Source organism: Pan troglodytes, chromosome 8, assembly GCF_028858775.2.
Source record: "Pan troglodytes isolate AG18354 chromosome 8, NHGRI_mPanTro3-v2.0_pri, whole genome shotgun sequence".
Lineage (NCBI taxonomy): Eukaryota > Metazoa > Chordata > Mammalia > Primates > Hominidae > Pan > Pan troglodytes.
Genome location: NC_072406.2, coordinates 73,313,222 through 73,336,849, shown reverse-complemented (window position 1 = coordinate 73,336,849; position 23,628 = coordinate 73,313,222). Strand labels below are relative to the sequence as shown.

Genomic DNA, 23,628 nt, shown 5'->3' with positions numbered 1-23,628 from the left:
GTCCTATTTACTCAGGAGGCTGAGGTGGGAGGATGACTTGAGCCCAGGAATTGGAGGTTACAGTGAACTATAATCACATCACTGTGTTCCAGCCTAGGCCACAGAGTGAGACCGTGTCTCAGAAAAAAAAAAAAAGACACTTTTACTCAAACAAAATTACAGTAATGATGATAGTCATTAATGTTTATTGGACATTTAGAGCATGACAGAAGTTTTACATGTATTTTCTCACTTAATCTCACTATAGCAATTTGACATAGGGTCTAAGGTGATGATATTTTACAAATGAAGAAGCTGAGATTGAAGAGAGTAAGACTCCTGTCCAAGATCACACAACTAGCAGCGGTGGGGCCCCTGTCCACTAGATGTCATGGCCTAAAGCCTTAACTCCACCCCAAACCACCTGTAAATGAGCACACTCTAAATTGATGGGTGTCATGGATATAGAGAGGGGAATGATAGACAATGGAGACTAGGAAGGGTGAGGAGGTGGGAGGGGGGTGGATGATAAGACATTATTTAATGAGTACCCTGTATGTTATTCGGGTGATGGATATTCTAAAAGCCTTGAGTTGATCACTACACAATCTATGCATGTAACAAAATTGCACTTGTATCCTGCAGATTTATATAAATAACTACAAGTAAACTGGTGGGTATCCTGAGCTGATTCTTCTCAGTTAAGTTTCTCATCCATCTTCAGCCCCTCTTTCCAATCTTACTAAAACTAGAGGGCTCTTTTCAAATAAAGACTCAATGAATGATAATCAATTAATAAGTTTAAAATGTAAAAGCAAAGCTCGAAATCTAAAGCAGCTAAGCTGAAATGCCTAACTCAAAATAAAGGCATTTTACTTCAACAAAAACTTTCAGGATTTTAATCTGCTTTCTCCATTGTTAAGAGACACATTTTTTCTTGTTTACTGAAACTATTAAAGTGAAGTATTTGGGTGATGGGCACACTAGAAGCCTAAACCTCACCATTACACTATATATCCATGTAACAAACATGCGCATATATCCCCTGAATCTATAAAAATAAAAAAAACCTCATAAAAATCTTGTTTAAAAGACAGGAAAAAAGAACACAGTTAATAATTTCTCTACACCTTGTTTTCTTATTTTGTAGAATGGTAACAATAAAACATAATTTTTTATAAAAAAAGAAGTCTTTAATGAATAGAATTCTTTTTGTTGTTGTTGCTTTATACAGAAAATTTCTAGAAAACTTCACCTTTCTTTGTTCTCTGGGTTACATTATTATAGAGACCATAAGCATACGTTTATGACGGTGACAATCTTTCTTGCAAAAGAATGGAGCAGCAAGTCTGTGGGAAATATTGGAAAACATAACTACTTAAACTCAAAAAGAAACAAAGAATAATTTTTCTCTAAGCCAAGAAAATTCTCATTCTTTAGGATCCACATTCAACTTGATACTTTCTGTAATATATTTTAGCGAGTGCCTTGGAGATGTGCGTAGCGACTGTGGAAGTCTCTCTTTAGTCTCCTTCCCCAGACCCTGCACAGCGAAGACAGCAGTAATCCCATGCCGTCCCATGCTCTGAAGATGCAAATAGACACCAAAAGAGAATTAAATCAGAACACACACTGCAGCCCAGGAACTGTGTTTTTTGCCCCTAGAGGTTCAAAAGTGGAAGACTGACAAAATATGCACCGTGTTTCCGTTGGCAGAAGTGACAACTCATTATTTTAGAACACAATTCCTAATGTTCATAACTTAACAATAAAAGGAAACGGGCAATAATTCCTCATCTGTAATGTGTTTGATAGACCATGACTCTGATTTCCCCTCCCCATTGGATTATTAAGTAGAAAGTCAATATGAATATGCAATAGAGTTGTATAATTCTTTCTTTTTTTTTTTTTTTTTTTTTGGCAAACTGGTCTTTGCTCCTAATTCCCAGCAGTATCAATTAACAACGCATAATTTTATAATAGAATGCTTGAAAGTACCGGGCTGGTGCTGTAAAAATTAATTATCTTGAGCTGATTTCCTGTAGACACCATTAATCAATATTATGCCACCTCACAAGCAGCTGCTCGCCTTCTTCCCAGTGATTCAAGAGAGGAAGGAATGTGAATAAGGTGCTCACATGGTCTACAGGTATGTGGGTGACATTTGAATTCTTAACATCTTAGAATATACAATCCTAGCAAGAAAGTGAATATTTTGGTTTTTAAAGCTGTTAGCTAAAGTTCTTAAGAAGTTCTCAGAGTGGACCAGGCGCGGTGGCTCACGCCTGTAATCCCAGCACTTTGGGAGGCCGAGGCGGGTGGATCACGAGGTCAGGAGTTTGATACCAGCCTGGCCAACATAGAGGAAATCCCGTCTATACTAAAAATACAAAATTAGCTGGGCGTGGTGGTGCATGCCTGTAATCTCAGCTACTCAGGAGGCTGAGGCAGGAGAATCGCTTGAACCCCAGAGGTGGAGTTTGTGGTGAGCCAAGGTCATCACGCCATCGCTCTCCAGCCTGGGCAACAAGAGCGAAACTCCATCTCAAAACACAACAACAACAACAACAAAAACAAAAACAAATTCTCAGAGTGATCTAGATTAAATGACTGAATTAAACAAGGTATGAAGAAAGACTTCTCATAACAATGGGAACTAAAATTTGGTCATTTATTGATGCCAGACTCTAGAAGTTATGCACAAATATGTCAAGAAGTGCTGCATACAATCATTTGGTATATTCAGAAATAAAATGATGCAGTGTATATCACAGAGGGTTTCTTTAAATCTCTATATCAGCATGAGTATTTGAAAAGGGCATTCACTATAGAATGAGAAAACATGAATTCCATGGCCTTGCCACCTTCTATGGGGCCACCTACATTCCATAAGACAATGTAGAAACTAATGTTGCCCCTTCCTGGATGAAGATTTTCTCATCTATATTCAGATGGAAGATGGGGGTAATCTCTAAAGCTCTAATTCCTTGATTTGAAAACAAAGGGTTTAGAGTGATTCACACAAGCTTGGTCTCAACCAAATCTTTTCACACATATTCGCCCAGCAAATATGGAATACCTGGGCATGCTAGTTTTCCAGGCCTGTGCTGCCCAGTGCTGCAGCTATGACACACATGCCACTATTGAGATGTGCTGTGTCAAATACACATTAGATAGCAAACAGTCAGTATTTTAAAAAAGAATGCACAATATCACCATAATTTTATATTGATGACATGTGGATATGCTATTATTTGAGATATATGATTAAACAAAATGTGTCATCAAAATGCATTTTCCTTGTTTTCTTTACTGTTTGTAAGGATTCTTCTGCTATTGGACAGCCCTGATCTAGCTCCCTGCTGCTTAGCAGCAAGTGAAACAGACTAGCCCTCTCTCTTAAAGAGCTTGCACTTGAATGGAAGGAGAAAAGAATAAACAAGCAAGTAAATAATTAATTTTAGATAGCAGTGCTATGAAGATTACAAAATATTAAATAGTGCCAGAATACTTTTCTTTAGATAGAACAGTCAGGATAGATCTTTCGCCAGGTGACATTTAAGCTGAGACCTGAATGATAAGTCATGGCAGCTCTACAGAGATCTGGGAAAAGAATGCCCCGGGAGGCAAGAAAAGTAAGCCCAGAAGCCTTGAGGTGGTTGTGGAAGCAGACTTAGGATGTTTGTTTTTACTGGGCCATTAAATGTTTACATTTGTAACACAACCTTTATCAGAAGAATTATTTAGACTCCATAAGGTATTTATGGGGAAGTAAGAATTGTTTTAGAAACTCTCATATATATTACCTCTTCATGACTCTTTCTATATATAAAATTGTGGTGACCATTATACAGATGAAGAAATTAAAGCTCAGAGTCACTTAGGGACCTGTCCAAGGATGTCCAACATGGAAGAGAAGTGGGGATTGAAGCCCCCATTGTCACCCCTTGGATCCAGGGCTCTTTCCTTCTGGCTGCCCTCTTTTATCTTCACCCAAAGTATACAGAGTACATAAAAAAGATCTCCCAGCAAATGGGTGATATCTTTGCCATTCTTTTCCTGGCCTGTTGTTTATTGCTCAGTGGCTCACAGAAGAAGGAGAAGTGGGTTTGGAAAAATACAATCACCACCATCAAATACTTGACAAATTGGGGACGCATATTTGCCCTCAGGTCGTACAATTATTACAACACTGTTCATTTGCAGAAACGAAGGAAGAAACTCTTAATCCCTTTTCTCCTTCCTCTCCTTTTAATTATTGAATGTGAATCTTATCCATTACGCTTGTTAGATGCCATAGCAAGCTTTGTCATTTGTGGTTCAAGATGGCCTTAGAGAGACAGCTGATCGGTGCAGATCCGAAAAACAAAGAAACCTGGGTTTGAGTCATCTCAGCACCACCACTTACAGCCTGTATGATCTCAAACTACATAACCTTGACAGTGTAAGTCTCTGTTTCTTCAGCTGTAAAAAGGCCACGAAAGTACCTGCCCGTAGAGTAGTTGCGAGGGTTAAATTAGAGGATCTGGAGAAAGTACCCAGCCCAGAAGCCCATGGCAACCCCTCAATAAATAAATGCTGCTCAATTCTAAGTATGAACATACTTCCAAGGCTGCTTTTTGGAAGCAAGTAGGTTGTCCTTAAGGCTGTATATGAGGTTCAAGGGAGCTTTAGTATCTCCTTCCCCAAGTTACCTCCTTGCCTTATTTACTGATGTGTCAGAATGGAGGCAAGAAGGCAATTTTTCCAATTTCTTCTTCTGGAATTCTGCAGACTCTTTTGGAAAACCCTTAAGCATCATCTTAGCTCTAGTGCACAGATCTAGGATCCCAAACTTACAAAGGACTCCAAAAATCTAGTACAGCATCCTGTTATGCACAAGTATGTCCTTAAGATAGCCTTTTCTCATGGAGTGACAGAGATTGCAGGGAGTGTGCTGGAAGGCCCATTTGCTTCTCAGTGGATATCTGTTTAGCTCTGAGGAGCATACACAAACTCCAGTTTGCTTAGAATTTGGACCTTACATTTTAAGTAGAATATCTAGCCTGAATTTCCAGTTTGCAACTTTGATATCAAAGACATGGAACTATCATTTCTTCTGAAGGCAGTTGCTTTTCTAGTTTGTGTGTCCACCTTTTTCATTTATCTTTCCCTCTAATGCCTCCACACAATTGGCCCCAAGATGAGTCGTATCATTGAGAGATCATTTAGCTAAAGCCTCCTATCAGAGTTATTCCTTAAAAGGTGGAGTTCTGGAATACTTAGGAGGTGCTCAATGGGCCTGACTTAGACCATTAACCTTTCCAGTCTTCGCCAGCTAAGAGTTTTCTGCCATTCTTTATCTTTATGTCCAGATAAAGTACCTTAAAATGATTTGCAAGGACATCCAAAAGAGGGCATGGATGGCAAAGAGAAGATAGGATGGAATTTAGAACAAGAAGGGATCTTAGGTTCATCTACTCCAACTTCAGCATTTGTCTGTGAAGGAAATGAGACCCAGACAGATGATGACCTGTCCAGTAACACTCTGCTCACAGCTCAGGAGCACACCCCAAATCCCATGACTTCCAAGCTAATGTTCTTTTCCACTATCCAATTTACCAGCCCCAGGAATAGCTCAGACTCTTATCCTAAGACTATTCTCCAGCTGTCCATGTCACAAAAATTTGGAAGCCTCAGCACTGTGAACTGAAAGGACCACTGCCCTTAGTGTGAGGAGATGGAGAGTCAAATCGAGCTGTCATCCCAGGAAGTAACCAGCAACCTCTCTGAGCTCCTGTTTTCCTGATACCTACCTAGCAGATATCAACTGGGGCTTATACCTGCCTTTGCTGCTTCTCTGAATTGTTATGAAAATCAAGCGCTACGAGAAATGTGAACTTGCTGTGAGAAGTGTTAAGTGTACTTATTCTCAAATTCCACTGACCTAAAAGGCAGAGAGCTCTGGATGCCTGAAGGGAAGGGATACAGCATCTGCCAAGAATGCCACCATCCTAACAGACATGGAACTAAGGCAAATGGCAGCTTTGGGGAGGGAGGAACACCAGGAAGGGGAAGGAAGAAGGAAAAGGCCTATGATACATGGTGTTATTTGGGTGACTAACTATCCCAGTTATCCTGGTTTCAGCACTGAAAGCCCCATGTCCCAGGAAACTCCTCAGTTCCAAGCAAACCGGGATGGTTGGTCACCGTAAAATAAAATACTTTGTAAGACCCTACAGTTTTACTCACTTGGTCATTATAATCACTTACAGGACATTAAAAATATTTTAACTTAAGAATTATTCAATAGCTGTGAACTTTATATTACTCCCTCTTCTCTGAGTTCAAGAATGTGAGGCAAACCTAGGTTAAGGTTTTTAAAATACATTTTTCTGCATCTGATGGCCACTGGTTTATCTCCCACCTGATAGAACACTGTAAACAGCAGCAAAACAACAGCAAGGTAGAATGAGCAAGTAAAGATCAGGGTAAGAAGATTAGAAAACATCAAAGAATACTATTGACAGTCATTCTGTTCTAACCAATCAACTACCACCTTGCATCATGGTTGTCTGTGTACAAAGGTTAAGAAGCTTGTCAAAGCTCAATATCCAACATGTTATTTAATCTTACATTCCCTTCCCTCTCTACTCTTCTAAAGCCCACCGAGATTCGCAGTTGCCGAGTCCCAAAAACACAGAATATCTCTAACATCTATTGTTAAGTGTGCACTTTCAAAATGAAAGGCAGTAAAAGGCATTCTTTCAACTCTATTTATTCCAATTGGCTTTTCTGGTCAAGGCCCTTAGCGTATGATTTCTCTTGGCCAAGACTGGAAAGAGTGTCATATTCAATATTCTAAACTATTCATCCCAAGTTCTGAATTAGGAACGGGCAGTCTGCCTGAATATATACCAATTCTAAAATCTATTCCAAAGAGGTAATTTTGCAGTGGGAAGAATAACTTTTTTAGAACTGTGTGCAGAAAGCGTACCAAGAAAACTGAAGGGCTTTGGAAAACTTCTGGTGTGCAACCACATTTCTAATTTTCACCAAAATATTTATTCTGGTTCCTCTTCTCTCTAGAGCAGATTTTTGAACATATGGCTTGAGGACATTTTCTCTATCTTTCTGTCTCCCTCACCACCTTGTATTTCAGTTTTGTAAGGAGAGACATATATGAAAATGATGTGTGCTTTTTTTCCTTCAAAATATGGGAAAAATTAGAAAATAAAATATACTAACAAGTGGCATTCCTAAAGAACCTATACGAAATGCTTGCAATGAATGCTATTGCCATACAAGCTATAGGGAGCATTTTAGATTTTGTCCGATGTTATTCTCACCATGATTTTTTTAGATCATATACAATTATGCCCATGTGGAACTAAAAATAGGTTTAAATTCTGATGAGGTACAAAAGCAGGATAAAATGACAGGCATGGTACACTGACTAAAATAATCAATAGTACCCCATAGTTCTGAACTTTCAAATGTCCTTGAGAAAAAATGTTCTGTATATGTCAGAGTGAATTATTGCGGGGGATGACTAAGGGGGTCAAAGAGGGCCCTATTTGCCTATGTAAACATCTGATGAATTCAAAAGACCACAAAAAAGACATCATTTGTCTTTAAAAATAAATCCAGTAATTTGTGCACTACACATTCCATCATCAGGCGTTAGTTTGTGATGTGCCTTGAAAAAAGATGTTCTACTATATTTTATCTTTTTTAATACCTTATTTGTGACTGATTTCTCTGAAGTCCTATACACAGTCTGGGCTTGTGTATCTCTGTGTCTCTCTCTTTGCAATCTCATATTAACAGCACTGGCTATGTAATGAGAGTATTTACTATATAAAAAGTCTTAAGGATTCTGCAAATATTAACTTAATAAATTTAGTTAATGTCAAGAATAGTTGATACTATTCTCATGCCCATTATACAGAAGAGGAAATCAAGCCCTGAGAAGTTAAGGGACTTGCCCAAGATCACAGACTGAATGCCAGAACCATGATTCAAACCCAGATATTTGCTGCTCATACTCCAGATACCCTCTTGTTTTCCAGTCCTTTGATCCCTTAGAGGCTTTCGCCAACCTGGTGACTTTGTACACAGTCTCTTTGCCTGCAGAACCCTTCCCTGCTGGTATCTTCTCATCTTTTCGCTCAGAGCCTAAATGCTGCCTCCTTAGGAGGCATTCCTTTTACCCTATTTAAAGTTAAGCATCTCTTCCCTGTCATTCTCTCTCTCTGTCCCTTACTTGTACCTTTCACATAAAATACAGCATAATTTGTAATTATTTTTTACCGTAGTCAGCTTGTTTGTTTCTCTCAGACTCCTGCACTAGAATATTCTTTTTTTTTTAATTTTGTTTTCTTGAGACAGGGTCTTGTTCTGTTTTCCAGGCTGGTGTGCAGTGGCGTGATCATGGCTCACTGCAGCCTCGACTTCCCTGGCTCAAGCAATCCTCCCACCTCAGCCACCTGGGTAGCTGAGACTGCAAATGCGCACCACCACTCCTGGCTAATCTTTTTTAAAAAAAATTTTGTAGAGACTGGGTCTCACTATGCTGCCTAGGCTGGTCTCAAATTCCTGGGCTCAAGCAATCCTCCCACCTCGGCTTCCCAAAGTGCTGGGATTACAGGTGTGAGCCACCACAGAATATTCTTTACACAGGTACATTGCCTGCCTTGCTCACAGCATTATCCCCAGCACTGAGTGCAGTACCTGGCTCATAATAGGAGTCCACTTATATTGAATGAATGAATGAGTATTAAAGAACTCTCTACATAGTCTGGACAGATCACCTACTTGAGGCAACTATCATGCTAAACTGAAGCTGTGTTCAGATTTTGGTTCAGGAAATGAGGTTCTGGATCAGGGTCATTTAGAAAACATGACTCCAGCATATTCCATGAAGCTGGGTCCAATCTCAAGATTTTGTAGATATCCATCTTCCTGCAAACGGCAATAGTCATGTTACAGTACCCTGCATCAAATGCCAAATGCTGCCTGGACCTGCACCATGGAACTGGTAAATTCAAACCTAGAAGTAACAAGGCTGGGCTGGAAGGGAGCCAGTCTTGCAGCCCCTGTCTTCTTGTGATGCCTGCAGATATATGTTTCTGCCTCCAATTCTAATTTTTATATAAAGCCCATCTAAAAGTTTGGTAGTGTACAGACAATTAGGTCCTCAGCTATTCCCCTCAACCTCGGAATGAAGGTAAGACTAAGAAGTCTTACTTTTGAAAGCATTATCACATAATTATCTTATCTGTGCTTCCAAATGGAATAGGAGCTAGTCCAAAGACTTATGTTGGGCAGAAATTACTGCCCCTAATTATTGGCAATGTAGGCCTTGTCTAAGATCAGAGGTTCCTTTTACCTGGCTTCCCATCCAGCATGAAGAGGAAAAGTGTCCTCAAGTGAAAGCTCTGTTTGCTCTCACAGCATCCTCCAAAGCTATGCCATCACTTTGCCAGGGCAAAAGCTAGTTTAATCCGAACGCGACATTGATCAACCAGTGACTGTCTCAGCCAGGGGTCTGACAGGAAACAGATGGGACTCTCAGACTGGGTAATTTGAGGAGAAGTTAATAAAGGAATTGTTTATAAAATTGTGGGCAGAATCTAAGGAAACACAAGAAGAGATATTGCAGCATTACAGGTCCAGCAATAATGGAAAGCTATTACCACCCCTAGAAATGAAAAGACAAGAGGAACCTGTGGTTACCAGAACCAGAATCCAGGGTAATTAGCTGTGGGGAGTAGCTGCATGAAGATGACCATCTACAAGGAGTTGTGGCCCTCAGCAGAGGGATGCGACAGCTTCTGGCAGCAGTGGCAAGGGGGAAGCAGGAGAATAAACACCCTCATCTCTTCCTAATAATACCACCCATGATCCAGCTCATCTGGAATCCAAAGGGTAAGGGATCCCTTTTTGGGAAACAGAACAGGGTAGAAAAAGGTGAAGAGAGGATCTAGGGGGTGAGGAAGCAATATGAAGTTATTCAGCATAGTGACCCCTCAAGATACTGGGTGAGCAGCCTAGTGGGGGTGACCAACTAGTCCTAGTTTGCCCTAGATTCTACTGGTTTAGCATTGAAAACCTTATACACCAGAAACCTTCTCAGTTGTGGACAAAATGAGAAGACTTCTAATCGTAAGCATAGCTCAGTTGATTCCTCCAACATGGATTGGGAATGCCAGCGGCCAGCCCACTGTGGCTCCCCACTAGACCCGGAAGAAGCCAAGCTGCAGGAAGAAGCCGCATAAACATAAGTCGCTGACATGAGTCACCCCACTACGAGAGGCCTCTATAGATCCTCTCTGCATGCACAGAGTAAAGCAGTGAGAACCTTGGGCCAGAAATTGGGGAACAAGGCTCCCAAGGCTGCCTCTGCCATGTATTGGTGTGTTACCTGAGCCTCTGCTTCTCTGCTGAGTCTTCAGCTGCAAAATGAAAGGGTGCAACTGGATCAGCATTTACAAAAGTACCTGCTACAAAGCACAGAAATTGACAAAAGAATTCCGTGTTTAAATACCTATAAAGAAGTCTGCATACTGTCTCCTTCTCTTGGAGACACTCAGAGGGCATTGACATCCTATGGTTTTTGAAAAGTCATGTGGTAAAGAAAAGTCATGTGGTTTAAATTAGCTGAACCCCATGATGTGACCACACATCTTTGCCCCGCAAAGTCACACCTCACAGCATGACACAGAAGTGGTGTTCCGCAGAATGGGCTTTGGAAAATGCTAGAGAAGGTGACCCCTGTTGTCTCTTCCAGCTCTGGTGTTTTGTGACTCTGTGACCAATAGTAAGTTGGAAAGTGTAGGATATATGTGACGAAAAGTCAAGTAATGGCATTATCATCTTGTGTTAACTGACACTACTTATACAATTACAGCAAGACCCACAATTCATGATGGACTTCTTGGCTGCTGGATTAACAACCATAGAGAGTGGAGAAAAAGTCTTTTTGGATAAAATAGCTGAAATTCATCCAAATTTCTTTTTTAAATTAGGCTGGAGGTTACTGAGAACTCACAAGAACCTATTAATTGCCTTCCCAGAATCATGATTGTGACAAGAGGTTCATACCAGATGCTCCTAAATATAATGAGACTAATTTGTAAATGTTCTCATAACGCACTAATTCTGAAGGAGCTCGCTGTCAGGGAAAAGTTTCTCCTGACCTCAGTTAATGACCTCCTTACATCGTGAAGCAGAAAGATTGATAGATCTTGTAATTTTATCCCTGTTAATTTAACTGCAGATGCTATTCTTGGGCAACTTGGTGATCACAAGATTTAAAATATTGATAAGAGTCTATAGGACAGCAGTAAAGAAATAGCGGTTTTTAACAGACTGTGAAGGAACGTACAGCTTGTTAAAGAAAACTGGCTGTAGCTCAAAAATGCATGGGAAACTGACAGAGTGGGAAGCATTTAAGATAGAGTCAAGGAAGTAAACCATAAAATTTATATTTATGAAGCCAGGAATGCCAAATGAGCAACAGGAACCGATGTGGCTGAGTGTGGAAGAGAAGACATAGACAGCAGCAGGGAAGCAAGGAATATTAGAAAAATTAAAATCACATGTTTACTGTAATATTTCACCACCTCCAAATGTGCAGTTCAGAATTGTTGACAATATTCCCGACTTGGAGGCAGCTCTGCCTGGGAGAGTGATAGACTACACGGCATCCAAGCCACCCAAGCACCCGGGAAGGGTATTTACTGGTGGTCCCTACATTACCTCTGGACCAGCTCCCCTCATTCTGCCACCACCCTGGCTCCCGGGACATCTGTATATTGGAACACCCAGCTGTCACATTAGGAAATTCAACTGCACAACCTTCTGAGCTGTGATAGATAAACAGCCTTTGTGAGAAGAAAGCCTCAGAGTATAAGGAAATGCACTTTCTGTACAGAATACATTTCTTCTAAGTGTTGTCAGGTGATGCTGTTGTTCTCTTTAAGCTGTAACTTGCCCTTGAAATAGAGAGGGACTGCAGCTGACTGGCCAAGAAAGGAAATACCTAACAATCATCAGTTAAATTATCTGCCCCTCTGCTTAGAGGTACAGTATTATCTCTGTCTCAGAGATGAGGACACCAAAACAGACAGGCAAAGCCTGAGGACCAGGCAGTGAGCTATAGGCAGTCATCGTTGTAGCCAAGAGGGAAAGAATCTGTAAGTTTGCATGATTTCCTCTGAAGTCTTTATCCCTAGAACTTGAAAAAGAGAAGAAATAAATAAAAAATGGTACATTGAGCTCTTCTTCCATCTTATGTTACCTGTTTCTTGTGAATATGGGAAGGAAATGTGAGGAAAGAAAAGTGGAAGAGGACTTATAAACAAATTTGGAGGAGAAGGGGAAGAGAGAGTTGGTATTAAAATCGAATGGTCAAACTGGTGGAAGCATGGGTTCCGTGGAGAACCCTGTCATTGGAACTCTTTAGAAAAAGGCAAGAAACTCTGAAGTGGTGGAGATCTGCTCAGAAATGAAGACATAGAATGGCGTCTGCAATTAGGCACCATAACACCAAAGGGCAAAAATATTGGACTGAAAGTCCAGGGAGCCTGAGTTCTAATCTCAATCCTGCTCCCCTCAAGAGCTGCGTGATCATAGCATATCTCTGAGGTTGTTTGCCCAGGAATGGACGTTCGCTCCTTCTTCTGTCTCTGACCTCGACCTCTGTTCATAGCTAAAATATATTTAAGCCAAATGGCCAAGCAGAACTGAGCTTCTCCAAACTCTCCCTTCAGGCCGGACACAGTGGCTTATGCCTGTAATCCTAGCACTTTGGGAGGCCGAGGCAGATGGATCACTTGAGCCCAGGAGTTTGAGACCAGCCTGGGCAACATGGCGAAATCCTGTCTCTACTAAAAATACAGAAACTGAGGTGGGAGGATCACCTGAGCCTGGGGAGGTCAAGGCTACAGTGAGCCATGATTGCGCCACTGCACTCCAGCCTGGGCAACATGGTGACACGGCTTCTCAAAAAACAAAAACAATGAAAGTCTTCCTTCAGATAGCTGACAAATCAGCTTCCTATGGCTTCTGCTAGCCAGCAGCTATACTCAGCAGTATGATAAGCCCCCTGGATCTCAACTGATGTTCTTCATTTTCCCAGATTCTCTGAAATAACCGAGCTCCTGCCTGTCTGCTGTGCCTTTAGGGACACAAGTTGCCTGAGAATGACCCAGGGTGAGAGTGCTCACACAGCTTGAAGAATCAAGACCAGAATGCTACAACATCCACCACTCCTATAATGGAGTCCAAACATCCACTCCATGTACCAGAACTCACAATAAATAAAATTGATAGACCGTTTTTGTCAATCTGTTTTCTTTGAGTTATGAATGTCTTGGATTCAATATTAGAGGTTTCCTTTGTTCCTTTGTAAAAGACATTGCCTGACAAGCACAGAGAAAAGTATAGTGACATGTTTTTATAGAACTTATCACCAAAGCCTTATTATGAAGCTTGAAGCATTAAGTTTTTGAATATATATTTTAAATAAATAGAAAAGTAATGATGGGCTCCCAACAATTGTAAAATTAGAGGTTCCAACATTATTCTAACAGATGGCATCCTGCTTTGTGTTATCGTGTTTGAGTTAGCAACAGCCTTCATTATACAGAGATATTCTTCATTGTATGATCTTCATAATAGGGATTAAGGAAAGGATATAAATGCAGTAATTTCGCAGATCTTATTGTTGGAAAGTGCTCATTTACTTCTAACTTGCAGCATGACTCTGTTGCTTAAAAAATGTTTTCCTGCTGTTTTTTAGCAGCAGGGAGAATACAACACATTGTTGTTAAGGTTGTTGATTCTAACCAGCTTTAATTAGGTATAAAAACCCATAAAGAATCAATAAATACTTTGTGTTTTTCTAAAGAGCATTCAAGGGTGGGTACTGTTAATGTGTTCATTGTGTCCAAACAATATTAGCCCAAGAGAAATAATGAGGAAAAACTTGACTAGAAAATGGAAAATACTCTATGTTAGTAATGCTTTCCATGCAATAAAACATTTCAAGTCAATAATTGCTTACTACTTATAGGCTGGCACAATATTTTTTAAATTCCCTTACATAACTAGCCATCGATGTTTAATAAGATTTCTGCACAAATATTATATAGTTCCTAATAGAACTATTAGCTGTTCATGGCAACTGTCCATCCTGATGCTATTCCTGTCAACTAGCCTTACCCACCCCACACCCATTCCCTCATTTAAAAAAAAAAAATGCTACCAGCCAAGCGCAGTGGCTCACACTGGTAATCCTAGCACTTTGGAAGGCCAAGGTCGGAGGATCACTTGAACCTGGGAGTGTGAGACTAGCCTGGGCAACATAGTGGAACCCCACCTCTATTTAATTTTTTTTTTAATGTTATGGTTTCTTCAGATCTATCTCAAGATTCCACATTGACCCTAGAAGGGCTAGTGCAATGCAATGATCATGTTAGGTTTTCAATAAATGCTTATTGTATAGAAATAAATTCTCTCAAATTGTTTGTAGTGAAGCTGGATTCTTAGAAATATTATCTGTGGATACTGGACCAAGACAATAAATAATATTTTTAAAATACTTTTTATTAAATTTTTTGTAGAGACAGGTCCTCACTCTTGCCCAGGCTGGTCTTGAACTCCTGGCCTCCAGTTATCCTCCTGCCTTGGCCTCCCAAAGTACTAGGATTACAGGTGTGAGGCACTACTCCCAGCCCAAAAGAATCATTTTTAGTGTCAGAGATTCTTTGGCAAATTTGATGAAAGTAATGAACTCTCTTCCCAGAAAAATCTACATGTACACATACACATTTGATATTACATCAATTTTAGGTAATACACCTTTTAAAGTACTTAATTCCAGATTAAGAATTCCTGTACATCCAAAGCAATAAAATGATCATGGAAATGCTGGTGATACACATGACATCAATTTTAGTGGTGTATACGAGACTGGATCTGAGCAAACAATGACGAAATTCTTTATGGTGTTTGACAAAGATTCTCTCCTTGACCAAACTTCAGCCAGGCTCCTTTGAGCTCTCTTCTGAACTAGGTTCAACCTTGGCCAATAAAGACTTGAACACACTCTAGTATCATTTCTAACAGCTGAAGGCCATATCCGTTAATGACCCTAGGGATGACCCTAGCCCTGCTTAAAGTGCCTGCCTGAGAAAACTCAAGACTGCCCAAAGCATTTACTGTTTTTTCCAGCCACCATGTAGATACAAGTCCTGTCTCCAAAGTCTCTGGGGTGGAGAAGCAGGGAAAGAACTGTAACTTGGATAAGCTACAACTACCGAGCCCAAAGGGAATGAACATGGACCAACCTCATGCAGCTTTTTATAATTTTTCACTTCCCTCCCTACTCCCTCATTCTCCCTTTAAAATCCCCAGTCACCCCTGTACAAATTGAAATTGAGTTCAGTTCACGCTGGGTACTTTTCCCTGTTATAATAGCTATTGCTGATAAATATCTATACTTACCACTTTAAGTAGTTATCCAGTCTTGCTTATTTTTGACAGTTATATAATTCAATTTTTAAGAACATCCAATATATGTATATTACAGAGCATTTGCATGTGAGGGCTGATTATTTGCTTCTCAAAAGACTTTTTCAATCTACCAAAGACAGTAAAGATCTTGAAGACAGGAGGTCAGTGTCTTTGAATCCACAGCCTCTGCCACATAGTTGGCATTCAGTGCTTGCTATGTTTGTTGGATGAATATATGGTTTTCTTGCAGTTTCTGAAAATAGTTATGCTTCATTTAAGAGTTTGCTTTTAGGTCATTAAATGCTTGCACAGAAGTGCAAAAAGCCTTTGTCAATAGGAGGTTACTCAGAAAAGAAGATAAAGAGTCTCTCAAGTTGTAATGTGAGTCAATGGGAAAAGTGATTTACTTTACAAAAATGAAATTTACACAAAACTAGAGCATAAATCAAGATCTTCTCTCTCTCATGAATAATTTGAGTCACCTAGTAAAATTCATAGCCTTTGTCATGAAACCAATTTAAAGCCCTATTCCAATTGAGTATATATCCTCTGTTGAAGCTAGCACAAAGCCTGATGCAGAAAACTTGTTTGAATTGCAGAAAATTTTTTCTGGAGTAAGGGACACAAGCTCTTTAAATATCAAGGATTTTTTCTTTTGCTTTGCTTTTTAACTCTTTGCTGAGGCAAATTTTGATATTTGCTAGATCACTGTCACAAACAATTCTCTTTATGTGCCGGTAATACATAGCTAATAGTCTTTCCAACTAAAAAAGCAAGTGGCATATTGAGGAGGGTTACTTCACTCTTCTGGAAATAGTAGCCAATTCCAACCTTCTGATTAGGGAAAAATATCCATAAGGGAGAATTTTACTTACTTCAAGCAGGAACACCTTATTAGGGTACAATCCCTTTACTGACAAACCCCTCAGCTTTTAGGTGCCAAACTGATTATCCAGGAATTTAGCATATTCGTTTGTTAGCACTGCCATAACAAAATACCTCTGATTGGGTGGCTTAAACAACAGAAATTTATTTTCCACAGTTCTCGAAGCTGAACATCCAAGATCAAGGCATTAGCGGGCTTGGTTTCTGCTGTGGTCTCTCTGCTTGGCTTGTGGATGGCTGCCCTCTTTCTGCCTCTTCACATAGTCACCCTTTTGTGCACCCACATCCCTGGTGTCTCTCTGTGCATCCTAATCTCCTGTTCTTAAAAGGACACCCGGCTGGGCACGGTGGCTCATGCCTGTAATCCCAGTGTTTCCGGAATTGGTGGGTTCTTGGTTTCACTGACTTCAAGAATGAAGCCGCGGACCCTCGCGGTGAGTGTTGCCGTTTGAGTGTCACAGTTCTAAAAGGCGGCGTGTCTGGAGTTCGTTCCTTCTGATGTTCGGACGTGTTCGAAGTTTCTTCCTTCTGGTGGGTTTGTGGTCTCGCTGGCTTCAGGAGTGAAGCTGCAGACCTTCGTGGTGAGTGTTACAGCTCTTAGGGCAGTGCGTCCAGAGTTGTTCATTTCTCCCAGTGGGTTCGTGGTCTCATGGCCTCAGGAGTGAAGCTGCAGACCTTCGCAGTGAGTGTTACAGTTCATAAAGGCGGTGTGGACCCAAAGAGTGAGCAGTAGCAACATTTATTGCAAAGAACGAAAGAACAAAGCTTCCACAGTATTGAAGGGGACCCAAGCAGGTTGCCACTGCTGGCTGGGGCAGCCTGCTTTTATTCTCTTATCTGGCCCCACCCACATCCTGCTGATTGTTCCATTTTACAGAGAGCCCATTGGTCTGTTTTACAGAGAGCTGATTGGTCTGTTTTGACAGGGTGCTGATTGGTGCATTTACAATCCCTGAGCTAGACACAAAAGTTCTCCAGGTCCCCACTAGATTAACTAGATACAGAGTGTCAATTGGTGCATTCACAAACCCTGAGCTAGACACAGGGTGCTGATTGGTGTGTTTACAAACCTTGAGCTAGATACAGAGTGCTGATTGGCGTATTTACAATCCCTTAGCTAGACATAAAGATTATCCAAAGCCCCACCAGACTCAGGAGCCCAGCTGGCTTCACCCAGTGGATCCCGCACCAGGGCTGCAGGTGGAGCTGCCTGCCAGTCCAGCACCGTGCACCCGCACTCCTCAGCCCTTGGGCGGTCGATGGGACTGGGTACTGTGGAGCAGGGGGTGATGCTCATAGGGGAGGCTCCCGCGGCGCCGGAGACCACGGTGGGGGGCAGGGGGAGCTCAGGCATGGCAGGCTGCAGGTCCCGAGCCCTGCCCCGTGGGGAGGCAGTTAAGGCCCACGAGAAATCGAGCACAGCAGCTGCTGGCCCAGGTGCTAAGCCCCTCACTGCCTGGGGGCCGCTCTGAGTGCGGGGCCTGCCGAGCCCATGCCCACCAGGAATTCTAGCTGGCCCTCAAGCGCCGTGCGCAGCCCCGGTTCCCGCCCGTGCCTCTCCCTCCACACCTCCCCGCAGGCTGAGGGAGCCAGCTCCGGCCTTGGCCATCCCAGGAAGGGGCTCCCGCAGTGCAGCGGCAGGCTGAAGGGCTCCTCAAGCACAGGCAGAGTGGGCACTGAGGCCAAGGAGGTGCCAAGAGCCAGCGAGGGCTGCGAGGGCTGCCAGCATGCTGTCACCTCTCACCAGCACTTTGGGAGGCTGAGGTATCACGAAGTCAGGAGTTCGAAACCAGCCTGGCCAAGATGGTGAAACCTCATGTCTACTAAAAATACAAAATTAGCCAGGTGCAGTAGCGGGCACCCGTAATCCCAGCTACTCAGGAGGCTGAGGCAGGAGAATCACTTGAACCCGGGAGGCAGAGGTTGCAATGAGCTGAGATTGTGCCACTGCACTCCAGCCTGGGCAACAGAGCAAGACTCCGTCTCAAAAAAAAAAAAAAAAAAAGACACCCATCTGGTTGTATTAGGGCCCCACTGTAACATTCTCATTTTAACTCAATGACCTCTTTAAGGACCTTATCTACAAATACAGTTACATTCTGAGTTACTGAGCATTAGAAGGTCAACATTATGGATTGCGGTTGGGGTTTGGGGCACAATTTGTTGCACAACACTTAGAAATCCAGGAATTTGAGTTTGCCTTCTCATGTTCCTGTCAGCACTGACACCTCTGGCTAAATCTATTCTCCTAAGGTCAGGCTTAGACTCCCATGACTTCTCTGTAGCTTCTCTGATCCCATGGCCCATGCTGTCTGTGATGCCATTGTGACAGACAGGACCAGCTGGATTTCCTAGACTAAGAATTCCTAAGCCTAGCTGGGGAAGGTGACCACGCACCCACCTTTAAACACGGGGCTTGTAACTCAGCTCACACCTGACCAATCAGGTAGTAAAGAGGGCTCACTAAAATACAAATTGGGCTAAAGCAGGAGATAAAGAAACAGCCAAATCATATATCACCTGAGAGCACAGGGGGAGGGACAGTGATCGGGATGTAAACCCAGGCATTCGAGCAGGGAGCAGCAACCCCCTTTGGGTCCCCTCCCATTTTATGGGAGCTCTATTTTCACTCTATTAAATCTTGCAACCGCACACTCTTCTGGTCCATGTCTGTTACAGCTCAAGCCGAGCTTTCACTCGCCATCCACCACTGCTGTTTGCCGCCATCGCAGACCCGCCACTGACTTCCACCCCTCTGGATATGGCAGGATGTCTTCTGTGCTCCTGATCCAGCAAGGCGCCCATTGCTGCTCCCAACTGGGCTAAAGGCTCCCCATTGTTCCTGCGTGGCTAAGTGCCTGGGTTCTCCTAATCGAGCTGAACACTAGTCGCTGGGTTCCATGGTTCTCTTCTGTGACCCACGGCTTCTAATAGAGCTATAACACTCACCACATGGCCCAAGGTTCCATTCCTTGGAATCCATGAAGCCAAGAACCCCAGGTCAGAGAACAAGAGGCTTGCCACCATCTTGGAAGCAGCCCACCACCATCTCGGGAGCTCTAAGAACAAGGACCCTCCCAGTAACATTTTGGTGACCATGAAGGGACATCCAAAGTGGTGAGTAATATTGGACCACTTTTACTTGCTATTCTGTCCTATCCCTACCATACAAAGGTCTGACCAGACCTAAGAGGAACTCCCTTCAGGACAGGACGATAGATGGTTGCTCCCAGGTGATTGAGAAAAAAACCACAATGGGTATTCACTAATTGATAGGGAGACTCTTGTGGAAGCAGAATTAGGAGAATTGCCAAACAATTGGTCTGCTCAAACGCTGGAGCTGTTTGCACTCAGCCAAGCCTTAAACTGCTTAAAGAATCAAAAAACTCTATCTCAATCCTGACTCAAAAGGTTACCTACACCCTCTCTGAAACGAATTTGCATAAGAACTGTTGTTTGTGGGAATGCATCTTAATGGGGCAACTGGGTTGTTATGAAATACTCCGGAACCCACCCCAGCTCTAGGACTCACCACTGAGCACAAAGGCAATGTTGGGCATGCTGGTAAAGGACCACTGGAGTCCAGCAGCCCAGACCCCTTTCTCTGTGGTCAAGGAAGGTGGGAAAAGGGGTGCAGGACTGCTACATAGGTGAGGGTAACTAATCCGATAAGCAGAGGTCCATGGGTGGTTATGCACCCTGGAAAGGAATAAGCATTAGGACCATAGAGGACGCTCTAGGACTAATGCTCATCGGAAAATGACTAGGGGTGCTGGCATCCCTGTGATTTTTTTGTTTTGTTTTTTGTTTTGTTTTGTTTTTCAGATGGGAAGCATTCCCCCTAAGGCAAACGCCCCTAAGATGTATTCTGGAGAATTCGGCCCAGTCAGAGTGTATGTACCTTTTTCCCTGTCAGACTTAAAGCAAATTAAAATAGGCCTAGGTAAATTCTCAAATAACCCAGATGTCTATATTGACATTTTACAAGGGTTAGGACAAAACTTTAATCTGACATGAGAGATATAATATTACTGCTAGATCAGACACTAACCCCAAATAAGAGAAGTACCACCATAACTGCAGCCCACGAGTTTGGCGATCTCGGGTATCTCAGTCAGGTCAATAAAAGGATGACAACAGAGGAAAGAGAACGATTCTCCACAAGCCAGCAGGCAGTTCCCAACGTAGACCCTCATTGGAACGCAGAATCAGAACATGGAGATTAGTGCAGCAGACATTTGCTAACTTGCGTCCTAGAAGGACTAAGGAAAACTAGGAAGAAGCCTATGAATTATTCAATGATGTCCACTATAACACAGGAAAAGGAAGAAAATCCTACTGCCTTTCTGGACAGACTAAGGGAGGCATTGGGGAAGCATACCTCTCTGTCACCTGACTCTATTGAAGGCCAACTAATTTTAAAGGATAAGTTTATCACTCAGTCAGCTGCAGACATTAAAGAAAAACTTCAAAAGTCCACCTTAGGCCCAGAGCGAAACTTAAAAACCCTATTGAACTTGGCAACCTCTGTTTTTTATAATAGAGATCAGGAGGAGCAGGCGGAACGGGACAAACGAGGTAAGAAAAAGGCCACCACTTTAGTCATGGCCCTCGGGCAAGCGGACTTTGGAGGCTCTGGAACGCGGAAAGCCTGGGCAAATCGAATGCCTAATAGGGCTTGCTTCCAGTGCGGTCTCCAAGGACACTTTAAAAAAGAGTGTCCGAATAGAAATAAGCCACCCCCTCGTCCATGCCCCTTATGTCAAGGGAATCACTGGAAGGCCCATTGCCCCAGGGGATGAAGGTCCTCTGAGTCAGAAGCCACTAACCAGATGATCCAGCAGCAGGACAGAGGGTGCCCGGGGCAAGCGCCAGCCCATGCCATCACCCTCACAGAGCCCCGGGTATGTTTGACCATTGAGGGCCAGGAGGTTAACTGTCTCCTGGACATTGGCGTGGCCTTCTTAGTCTTACTCTCCTGTCCTGGACAACTGTCCTCCAGATCTGTCACTATCTGAGGGGTCCTAGGACAGCCAGTAACTAGATGCTTCTCCCAGCCACTAAGTTGTAACTGGGGAATTTTACTCTTTTCACATGCTTTTCTAATTATGCCTGAAAGCCCCACTACCTTGTTAGGGAGAGACATTCTAGCAAAAGCAGAGGCCATTATACACCTGAACACAGGAGAAGGAACACTCGTTTATTGTTCCCTGCTTGAGGAAGGAATTAATCCTGAAGTCTGGGCAACAGAAGGACAATATGGATGAGCAAAGAATGCCTCTCCTGTTCAAGTTAAACTAAAGGATTCCGCCCCCTTTCCCTACCAAAGGCAGTACCCCCTTAGACCTGAGGCCCAACAAGGACTCCAAAAGATTGTTAAGGACCTAAAAGCCCAAGGCCTAGTAAAACCATGCAGTAGCCCCTGTGATACTCCAATTTTAGGAGTACAGAAACCTAATGGACAGTGGAGGTTAGTGCAAGATCTCAGTATTATCAATGAGGCCATTGTCCCTCTATACCAAGCTGTACCTAACCTTTACACTCTGCTTTCCTAAATACCAGAGGAAGGAGAGTGGTTTACAGTCCTGGACCTTAAGGATGCTTTTTCCTGCATCCTGTATATCCTGACTCTCAATTCTTTTTTGCCTTTGAAGATCCTTCGAACCTAATATCTCAACTCACCTGGTTCACGGATAGCCCCCATCTAATTGTCCAGGCATTAGCCCAAGACTTGAGCCAGTTTTCATACCTGGACACTCTTGTCCTTTGGTACATGGATGATTTACTTTTAGCCACCCATTCAGAAACCTTGTGCCATCAAGCCACCCAAGCGCTCTTAAATTTCCTTGCCACCTGTGGCTACAAGATTTCCAAAACAAAGGTTCAGCTCTGCTCACAGCAGGTTAAATACTTAGGGCTAAAAGTATCCAAAGGCACCAGGGCCCTCAGTAAGGAATGTATCCAGCCTATACTGGCTTATCCTTATCCCAAAACCTTAAAGCAACTAAGAGGGTTCCTTGGCATAACAGGCTTCTGCCGAATATGGATTCCCAGGTACGGCGAAATAGCCAGGCCATTGTATACACTAATTAAGGAAACTCAGAAAGCCAATACCCATTTAGTAAGATGGACACTTGAAGCAGAAGCAGCTTTCCAGGCCCTAAAGAAGGCCCTAACCCAAGCCCCAGTGTTAAGCTTGCCAACGGGGCAAGACTTTTCTTTGTATGTCACAGAAAAAAACAGGAATAGCTCTAGGAGTCCTTACACAGGTCCAAGACACCAGCTTGCAACCTGTGGCATACCTAAGTAAGGAAAATGATGTAACGGCAAAGAGTTGGCCTCATTGTTTATGGGTAGTGGCAGCAATAGCAGTCTTAGTATCTGAAGCGGTTAAAATAATACAGGGAAGAGATCTTACTGTGTGGACATCTCATGATGTAAATGGCATACTCACTGCTAAAGGAGACTTGTTGCTGTCAGGCAACCATTTGCTTAAATATCAGGCTCTATTACTTAAAGGGCCACTGCTGTGACTGCGCACTTGTGCAACTCTTAACCCAACCACATTTCTTCCAAACGATAAAAGATAGAACATAACTGTCGACAGGTGATTGCTCAAACCTACACCACTCGAGGGGACCTTCTAGAGGTTCCCTTGACTGATCCCAACCTCAACTTGTATACTAATGGAAGTTCTTTGTAGAAAAAGTACTTCGAAAAGCAGGGTATGCAGTGGTCGGTGATAATGGAATACTTGAAAGTAATTCCCTCACTCCAGGAACTAGCACTCAGCTGGCAGAACTAATAGCCCTCACTAGGGCACTAGAATTAGGAGAAGAAAAAAGGGTAAGTATATATACAGACTGTAAGTATGCTTACATACTTCTCCATGACCACGCAGCAATATGCAGAGAAAGGGAATTCCTAATTTCAGAGGGAACACCTATCAAACATCGGGAAGCCATTAGGAGATTATTTTTGGCTGTACAGAAACCTAAAGAGATGGCAGTCTTACACTGCTGGGGTCATCAGAAAGGAAAGGAAAGGGAAATAGAAGGGAACTACCAAGCGGATATTGAAGCCAAAAGAGCCACAAGGCTGGACCCTCCATTAGAAATGCTTATAGAAGGACCCCTGGTATGGAGTAATCCCCTCAAGGAAACCAAGCACCAGTACTCAACAGAAGAAATAGATTGAGGAACCTCACAAGGACATAGTTTCCTCCTCTCGGGATGGCTAGCCACCGAAGAAGGAAAAATAGTT

At 42.6% G+C, this 23,628-nt stretch overlaps 1 long non-coding RNA gene across 1 annotated transcript in view; it reads right to left on the bottom strand.

The window, feature by feature from the left end:
* The window catches only part of LOC134807171 (uncharacterized), a 34,597-nt gene extending 17,373 nt beyond the window's left edge, over positions 1-17,224 (bottom strand). Inside the window, exon 1 of the long non-coding RNA XR_010146896.1 lies at positions 15,472-17,224. This is a non-coding gene — a long non-coding RNA (uncharacterized LOC134807171). The remainder of the gene's footprint in view (positions 1-15,471) is intronic.
* Positions 17,225-23,628: the final 6,404 nt, after the last annotated feature.